The following is a 9,610-nucleotide window of genomic DNA, read 5'->3' as shown; positions in this document are numbered from 1 at the left end:
GAGGGAATTATACCCCCCCAAGGTAACCAAAAGCACACTTTGCTTTTGTCTTACTTGTTTTAAATTTAAATTTTTTTTACAAACTGATGCTAAAGCTCAGTCTGCAGCAGATCGCCAGTAGCATCCAGTTACTTCTAGTGCATATGCCAAGAGGGCGTGTATGTTCATAATAATACCAAAAGGCTGTGTTTGCGCAAAAAAAAAAAAAAAAATACAAACAAGCTGAACGTGTTCTCCAGGATGTGTCAGAAAGAGTCCAATAGATACAGTCCTAAGACAGACATGGCCACCAGTCTGTATAATTCCCAGGCAGGACCATAAGTAAATGGAACATAAGTAAATCTTATTCCCCAGTCGAGCTAATTTTTAATAAATAAAAAGGGAGTAATTGTGCCCTGCCCCAGTCTTGAGCGGGCTGATTTAGACCTTGTTTATGCCACAGCCAGATAGCCCACCTACGGTGGAGTCTGACCTAGGCAAAGTCTATTGTCCCGCCATATCTGCTGTTTCCTTCAAGACACTGTTACCTGCTGAGAAGCTGAACCTGTTTTCCTGATGAAATCCTGACAAAACAATGAGATTCTGGTGTGGTGGGGGATGGGCTTCCCCCCTTTTAATTCCAGATTCAAAAAGTAAACTTTGGGCCTTGATCAGAAACTTTGTCTTGGTCTCATTCTTCTCTCATTGTCTCTCCCATACAGCCCCAGCTTTCCTCTCAGGAACCCAGTTCATGTAGCCGCCAGCGGCTATAACACAGAACCACAGTGGCCTGTCACTTTGCATAAAACAGTGTGTAGCTTGCCAATCTTGTTCCTCCAGTAGCCTCTCTTCACAAGGACGATGGAAAGATTGGCCAAGATGATGGCCCCTGAGATGGTAGTGGCAACCTCCTTGGAGCACTTAACACCAAGACCAATGTGACCATTGTAGTCCCCAATATCGACGAAAGCCTTAAACCTGGTCTGCTGGCCAGCCCGAGTCTGCTTCTGCACTGGCATGATTTTCAGAACCTCATCCTTTAGGGATGCACCCAGGAAGTCAATAATCTCAGATGCTTTAATGAGCAGGGAGAACAGGTAGATCTCCAAGGATTTGATCTTCATGTCCTTAACCAACCATTTTCAAAGTGAGTTCCCTGTCACTCAGATGTTTACTTCCAGGTCCTCGTTTGCAAACTACTTGCTGATACCCAGGAGCAGCAGTTCTCGACCAACCAATGGGTTGTGACCCATTTCAGGGGTCAAAGAACTGGTTCACAGGGGTTGTCTAAGACCATCCCGCATATCAGGTATTTATATTATGACTCAAAACACTAGCAAAATTAGTTATAAAGTACCAACAAAATGATTTTATGGTTGTAGGGGTGGGTCACCACAACATGAGGAAGTATGTTAAAACTTTACAGCATTAGGAAGTTTGCCCAAAAGGCTTGGGTACCCAGAAAGAAAACTGACAATAGATGGTAACGAAGTGAAGAAGAACAGACACACAAACACACATATAGTGAAGTTGGGATCCATCAGAGTTCTCTAACTGCTAACATTACCCCCACAATTTACAACTTGGTACAGCACAAGAGGAAATGGTTAGCTAGTCGCTACAGGAGGGCTCTGTAGATGAGTAGTCTGTGACTGTGTTAAAATACACATTTGTTCAAGACTTTATTCACTCAAGACTTCCTCTGATCCATACAACATCCTACTACATAGATACTTGCTCAGCCATGTTCATTTCTGTGTTAGTTACAATAGCTAGGAAATGGAAACAACCTAAAAGTCCTTCAACTGATAAATAGACAACAAAATTATGGTACATATACACTGTGGAATACTATTTCTGCTGTAGAGAACAATGAAGTCATAAAATTGCAGGCAAATGGGTAAAACTAGAAAAGATCATATTGAGTGATGTAATTCAAACTTTGAGAGACAAAACCACTCACATTGGAGTTTGTAACTCACAGTCTTCATATGTGAGTATATAGCCTACAGTAATTGTCAAATCCAGGAAAGTAAAACGGGACCATGGAGGTTGGGGGTGGGGAGGAATGGGGGGAGGAGAATATCAGAGTGAAGTAATTTAATGAGAAAACTAAGAAAAAAAGTAGAGTAGTTAATAGAGAGAGGGAGAGAAGGCAAAGGAGGAGTATGGTGGGCGGTGCTATAACAGTAAAGGTGCCCGAAGAAGTCATTGAAATCATATATTTTCCTAAATTACATATTGTAGAGTAAAGGTGCCCGAAGAAGTCATTGAAATCATATATTTACCTAAATTACATATTGTAGAGAGGATCTCTTGTGTACTATGTGAAAGCATTACCCGTCAGTAAAAAGCTGATAACCTATTGGCAAAAGGCAGTAAATAAGAGATAGGAGTTCTGGTCGAGAGGCTGGAACACTGGAAGGAGTCACATATGGGGAGTTTTTGCCCTTGATTCAGAGGAGAAAGAGAGATGAAACTGAGGAGAGGTAACTAACCAAGTGGCAGACAGTCTAGAATAAACATGTATAAGTTACGAGCTACTTAGGGAATGAGCCAAAGCTTATGGCCTAGGCATTTATTCATACATAAGTAGCCCTCAAATTATTATTCAGGAACTAGGGTGAAAAGCCCTTAGTTACAACACATAATATGTATAAGATGTGTTTACATACATAGTTTAAATGAAAATATAACCACCATGGTTAGCAATGCTCCTTCTAAAAGCCATAGACTAACAAAAAATAAGTGCCAGGCCTGAGAAACCTTTTTGAGTTGTGGTCAAGGAAGTCAAAGAGACTCCCAAAATAATGTAGGCTTCCATCTCTGGCTCCTTAAATAACTGGAATCTCAAATTAGCCATGAGGGAGAAAAAGACAACTATAAAACTCGTTCTTTATTATAAAAAGGAAGACAAAAACCCAGGAGCTGATATGCAGGGTAGAGGCTACTCCATTTGTCAGTGTGTTGTTGCCCTTGGTTTCCTCACAGAGGCTGAAGATCAGTCCCTTTTGCTGAAGACATGTATTGCAGAGGCAAGACTCAGAAGATTTGAGCTGTATCTGACAAGTTTTCGTGCTCCTAAAAGATTTTATGAGAGCTGCCAAAGTGACACAATCAAGGTTCCTACACAGCTGTGGTGCCAGCAAACCACAATGATCAGCATGGCAAAGCATTCCTAAGGATGTAATAGTGGCACTCATATCTTGACATCCACCAGAAGTTGTCTAATTGTATAAAGACCTACTCAACAGGAAGAAAATCGTACCTGGTAGTGGAAACCTAACCTCTGCCCAGGGCTAGTGTGGCTATGGATCTTAGAAGAGAGCTTACTACTGCCACTTGTCTGGATGAACTCAGTTCTTCCTAACCACATTCTAAATACTTAGCTTTATACCCACAGCTAAGTGCAGTTCTCACTCCTCAGCAATGAAGCCTCTCTTTGGAGCAGACAAAGACCAATGTAGAAAACCACAACTACTCAAAATACAACAGCAACAACACAAAACTGATAGTGGAGTGCCAAATGAAAACATCTGCACCACAACTCCTGAAACTAAGTGGTAGGTCCAAAGGAAACTCCATTTCCCCAAACTCCAAACCAGAGCCCAAATACCCAGAAATGGATTCAGTCTAGACTATAGAAGGATTTCTGGTGGTTATATAAACGCCAACATTCCTCACAACTCGTGAAACTGATTCTTATTTGCTAAAAGGAGCAATTTCCCTTACCTTTGGCAGAAGGGACAAATGGTACCTATCACCATATCAAGGCTTATGCTGGCCTCCAGGCTCCTACAGCATCACAAGTACCTGCTACATATTTCAGAGTTTAGCCCTTCTCATCTCCTGCATACCCTAAACTCCTTCCAGCTCATAGGCTTCTCTCCTGCCAGCTACTCATTCTCCTTATATCCCAGCTATTCTTGCTATTTTTATCTCTCTTCTCTGCTCCTGCTTTTCTCACTATGTTGTCTCCATTATTCACCCCCTGCTATTCTCCCCTCTCTCATGGATAACCATGTCCATGTCCGGTTTGCTGGCCTTATTCAGTCTACTTTATCTCTCTGCTCTGGACTCCTCCAGATGTCCCCTGGCTGTATTCTTCCTCATATCTACAATAAAAACATTCCCTCAACCATACCTTGGAATGGTCATCTCCTCAACTTATACATCTGAGAGCTACAATAATGAACTTTTTGGCAAGATATGCCCACTGAAGAAATACTAACAAGAATGCTATAGAGGTATCCAACTACTTTCTGAGTAAATTTAATACCTGCTACATGAGAGGGAGCCCATACCTAACTGTTGATGAGGCCAAGAACATGTATTTATATAGGTCAAGAGTCCTAAGGATAGCTGGAGAGATTGCTCAGTGGTTAAGAGTACTGACTCGCTGGGCGTGGTGGCGCACGCCTTTAATCCCAGCACTCGGGAGGCAGAGGCAGGCGGATTTCTGAGTTCGAGGCCAGCCTGGTCTACAGAATGAGTTCCAGGACAGCCAGGGCTATACAGAGAAACCCTGTCTCGAAAAACCAAAAAAAAAAAAAAAAAAAAAAAAAACCAGAGCACTGACTCCTTTTCCTGAGTTCCTGAGTTCAATTCCCAGCAACCACATGGTAGCTCACAATCATCTGCAATGAGATCGTGCTCTCTTCCGGTGTGTCTGAGGACAGCTACAGTCTACCCATATACATAAAATAAATAAAATGTTTTTTTAAAGTTTTAAAAATTAAAAAATGAGTCCTAAGGGGAAACTCCCTAGTATTATTCTGGTAAGTGAGCATAGCATGAAAATGGCTTCTAATGGATTGGAGGATCTCTCAACTCCCATCAATAAGCCCCTTCGTGTAGCAGACAGCAATAAACACAGAAACCCACAACTGGTCGACATACAGAGAATAAAAGATTTACAAGTGCTCATTAGATAGAATTTCTACATTACACCTATCTCCTCAAAGCTCAGGGATCATTGAAGAGGAAGGATGCAAAGATGGTAAGAACCAAATGTGGTAGATGACTTGGGGGGGTGTGCTGGACAGAGCAAAGCAGATATATGTATTAACCCACAGAGATTGTGATAGTATACAGAAGTTCACGCCAGAAAAATATCCTAGCTTAGAGATGGAGGGGGGTGGGGGGAGTTGGCCTGAAGTCTTACTCCTAGATGAAAAAACTATTGGCATTTGATAGCTGCTGGGGAGAGAGTCTGCTTTGTTTAATGCTGTGACTTCCAGTAGTTCAACTATACTTCATGGCAGCCTCTACACCCAACAGTAGTTGGCCAAAATGAACATGACTCCAAGGTTTTTAGGAGAGAGAACATGAAGGTGAATAGGTAGGGAACATAAAGGGAGGTAGGGGTGGATCTAGGAGGAGTCTGTCTTAGGAGTATATTACCTACTTTAAATTGTACTTCATGCCAGGAAAAATGATGTACGTCTTTAATCCCAGCACTCTGGATACAGAGGCAAGCAAAGTTCGAGGCTAGCTTGGTCTACAGAATGAGTTCCAGGACAGGAAGAGCTACACAGAGAAACCCTGTTTTGAAAATATAAGGAATTTAAATTAAATGTTGAATCCTAAAATGAATCCCTCTTAAAGGTTTTATGCAACTAGTGACACTGTCTGAAATGTACTTGTTAATATTAAATGCAATACTGTATAGTTTCTATTCTATAGTATAGAAAATCTAAATTATCTGAATATCATTTCAAAAATTGCAGTTATAAATTTAAGAAGACACTGATTCTATAAAAGGTATCTATATAATTGCACAAAAAATTATTTTGCTCTAGTTATTCTCAATAAATAATAGAGGAATAGGCAAAAAGAGACTATTCAGCTCCTTTGGTTCCTTAGCTAGGCAAGCCTGCCCCCTAGAGGTACAGTAAGGAAAAGCCAGAGCAAGGATTTCCGGCTAGTGAGAAGCTTGTTAAATTTTTTATTGTGATAATAGATTCCTTGATCTGAGAATGTCCTCAATGCTGACAGGAAAAGATCACCCGAACCACATTACACTAAAAGAACAAATAACCGTGCTGTTGTGCACACGAATCACACGAACCAACTTCCTTAGGAAAGCAAAGAACCCTGGGAAGAGAAATCAAAAGCCTAGGGCACTAGGTCTTAATCCAGGAGCCCTACAGCCATCCTCTCAACGCTTCCACCTGGACATAGAAAAGGATAGCTAAGGGAGGGGCAGTGCTTTTTCCATGGTGTCATTCGGCGGCTTTTGTGTCAGATATGTCTTCTAACCCTAATTTGATATTCAGCAGTTCCTGAAGTTGGAGCACTCTAGTCCCATTCATGTTTAAGGCACTCCAAACACCTCGTTTCAGAATAAACTTTTTTTTTTACTTTTTTTTAAAGATTTATTTATTTATTTTATGTATATGAGCACACTGTAGCTGTACAGATGGTTGTGAACTTTCATGTGGTTGTTGGCAATTGAATTTTAGGACCTCTGCTCACTCAGTTCCTGCTCCCTCCGGCCCAAAGATTTATTTATTATTATATCTAAGTACACTGTAGCTGTCTTCAGACACTCCAGAAGAGGGCATCAGATCTCATTATAGATGGTTGTGAGCCACTATGGTTGCTGGGATTTGAACTCAGGACCTTTGGAAGAGCAGTCAGTGCTCTTTCCTGCTGAGCCATCTCACCAGCCCCAGAATAAACTCTTACCTCTTCTCCCTGACCTGTGAAACCTCACAAACTGCCACACACCCCACCCCCCCACCCCACCCCGCTTTAGATTTTATTGATTTTCCTCTTCAGTCCACTCCCCTTTCTTCCTTCCAATTAAGGAGTCAAGCTCATTCCCAGAGGCATAGATGTCTTGTCTCCTTGGATTCGGTTAGATATCAACTTATGTCAGTTCAAAAAAGGACCCATCTCAGTCACTATAATATCACATTTTATTTTCCTTACCTCACTGTCTGAGTTTGTACTTACAAACTTGCTTGCTGCAGTAGAAATACATTCTATTGAAGGCAAAGGCCTCTGTTTGGTTGTTTTGTTTTGTTTTTCACCATATTACTCTCTGCACCAGTGGCAGTTCTGGGAACTTAGATTCTGAATATTTGTTTGTTTTTGAGACAAAGTCTCATGAAGTTGATTATGTAACCAAAGATGACCTTGAACTCTTCTTGATCCTCTTGACTCCAGTGTTTCAAATGCGGAGATTATAGGGGCATATCACCATGCTTAGATCTCCAATGTTTTCCTCAAGATCAATAATTTCAGGGAGACATGTTGCTTAACCTTTAATTTTATTTTGCTTATAGAGTACAAATATTCAGTTGCCTCCATTTTATTATGAGTGCTTTAAAAATGGCTGTGAAAAGACCCAATAGCTAACACACAAGTATCTGATACATTTCAGGATATGGCTCATTTACCAGCCAAGCCCCATCTCTCTGGCTCCCTTTCTCAATCAAGGCCACTCAGGAAGTTATCCTTCAATAGTAGTAAGATGAATCTGTCTTGGGGTGGTGAATGGAAAGAGTATCTGCTTTATATCATAGAATGTTCTCTATAGAACTCTTGTGGGTAGATATTCGAGTCATCCCCAAAGGCATCAGCTGGGAATCCCATCACTCAAGTTTCCAGGATCAAAACTTATATGTTTTTGTTGATTTATTAAGAGGGAGTCTTTACTATATAGCCTTAGACTGCCCTAAATTTGCAATCCTCCTGCTTCAACTTCCAAGTGCTAGAATTACAATGCTATGCTGCCATAGAACATGATCCCATGATCTGGGTTTAAAACTGGCGTTATTTTATCGGGCAATAGAGCCTAAACTAGGCAAATGGATAATGTATGCTAAACAATTACTTTTTATTTTTATTTTAATTTTTATTTTATTTCATATATGTGAGTACACTGTAGCTGTCTTCAGACACACCAGAAGAGGGCATCAGATCCCATTACAGATGGTTGTGAGACACCATGCAGTTGCTGGGAATTGAACTCAGGACCTCTGGAAGAGCAAAAAGCCAGTGCTCTTAACCACTGAGCCATCTCTCCAGCCCTACTTTTTTAAAATTAATTATTCCATTCATTTACATCTCAAATGATATTCCCCTTCCCAGTTACCCATCCACAACCCCCCCATCCTACATCCACCCTCCACCCTCCCCTTTGCCTCCATGAGGGTGCTCCCCCATCCACCCACACTCTATTGCCCCACTGCTCCAGCATCTCCCTACGCTGGGGCATCAAACCTCCACAGGACCAAGGGCCTCCCTCCTGTTTCTGTTAGATAAGGCCATCCTCTGTTACATATGTATCTGGAGTCTTGAATCCCTCCATGATACTCCTTGGCTGATGTAGACAATTACTTTTAAAGCACTGAAAAATCAAAGATACCATTAGCACGAACTGAAAATAACATGAGGGGAAGATGGAGGAAGACAACCAGGGCTTCTGCAGCTTATTTTCTCAGTCTTTCAAAAGGCAGAGAATGGCCTCAATCAGTGCCCATGTGTGCACAAGAGCTGGTAAATAGTCTGACTATAGCCCACCATTCTCACACTCACAGGCCTAACTGCAGACCCATGACCTACAAACTGGCTCTGCCTGATGGTCCCTTTTCCCTACTCCTGTTTCTCGCCCTTCTCTCTACCCTACTGCAACTTCCGCACCCACAGGCCTTTACAGTCCCAAAGGCTTACACAGCAGCTGCGCCTGCTGTAGATCCAATCAAGCAACCTACGCACTAGTTTTATCTGGCCTAACCCCTGTCATGCAACTCCTGCACTGGTCGAATCTACGGCATCATGGGTATAATCTCACATCAGGCACATAACCAAAGAAAGAAATCTATATGGCCAGGTCACATGGCAAACACAAAATTAATATGAATGTACAAGACAGAATGTCTTGAACCATTTCCCCTAGTCCTATAGAAAAGTTCTTTAATAAAAAATAGCAAGATGAACCCCAGGACACAGAATTTAAAAGAAGAATCATAAATTTTTCCAGAGAATAAAAAAATTAAAGCACAGTAAGAGAACATACAGAATATGTAGGACGCCATGACTATCAACCTAGACTACAGCACCAAACAAAAGTACCTGCCATAATGGAAAAAAGAAAAACTTTCCGTGATCTAAAGAGGCTAAAATAATTCATGTGTAGAAGACCAAACCTAAGCAAAATACAGGAAGCAACAGATTGAACAAAAGAGAGAAAAAAAGTATAGCCAAAAGCCTGTAGAAATGTGACGATGTGACGTACAAGACAGTGCAGAGGTCATCCACCTTTTGCCATTGCTGACGTCAATTCAGGTTTAACTAGGATTTCATCTCCTAAAGAACCCCATGGAAAATTCCCAAACTCTCTTCTAGAAACCAAAGGTCAAGCTATCTTAGCTACGTATCTCAACCTGTTTGCGCAGAAACCCCTCCAGCTAAACCATTACCTTAGCTTCTGTTAAATTGCTTGCTTCTGGGAAGCCCACAGCAGCTGCCGTGGGAGAGATATCCTGACTTGATTTTTGCCTTAAAAGTCATGTGCTCTGGTCACTCAGGGCCACACCTGGCTCTCCAGATACTTGGGTGTGACCCCAGTCATCTGGAATAGAGTCACTTGGTTATAAACTGGGTTGAACTGACCATCTTT

General features: G+C 41.5%; 1 pseudogene; it reads right to left on the bottom strand.

Moving 5' to 3' along the window:
- Nucleotides 1-746: 746 nt before the first annotated feature.
- LOC110287512 (small ribosomal subunit protein uS5 pseudogene) lies at nucleotides 747-1,103 on the bottom strand (annotated as a pseudogene).
- Between the last annotated feature and the right edge of the window lie 8,507 nt (nucleotides 1,104-9,610).

The sequence above is a fragment of the Mus caroli genome, unplaced genomic scaffold (assembly GCF_978045245.1).
Source record: "Mus caroli unplaced genomic scaffold, Mus_caroli_1 scaffold_5, whole genome shotgun sequence".
Classification (NCBI taxonomy): domain Eukaryota; kingdom Metazoa; phylum Chordata; class Mammalia; order Rodentia; family Muridae; genus Mus; species Mus caroli.
This window is presented reverse-complemented; position numbering and strand designations above follow the sequence as displayed.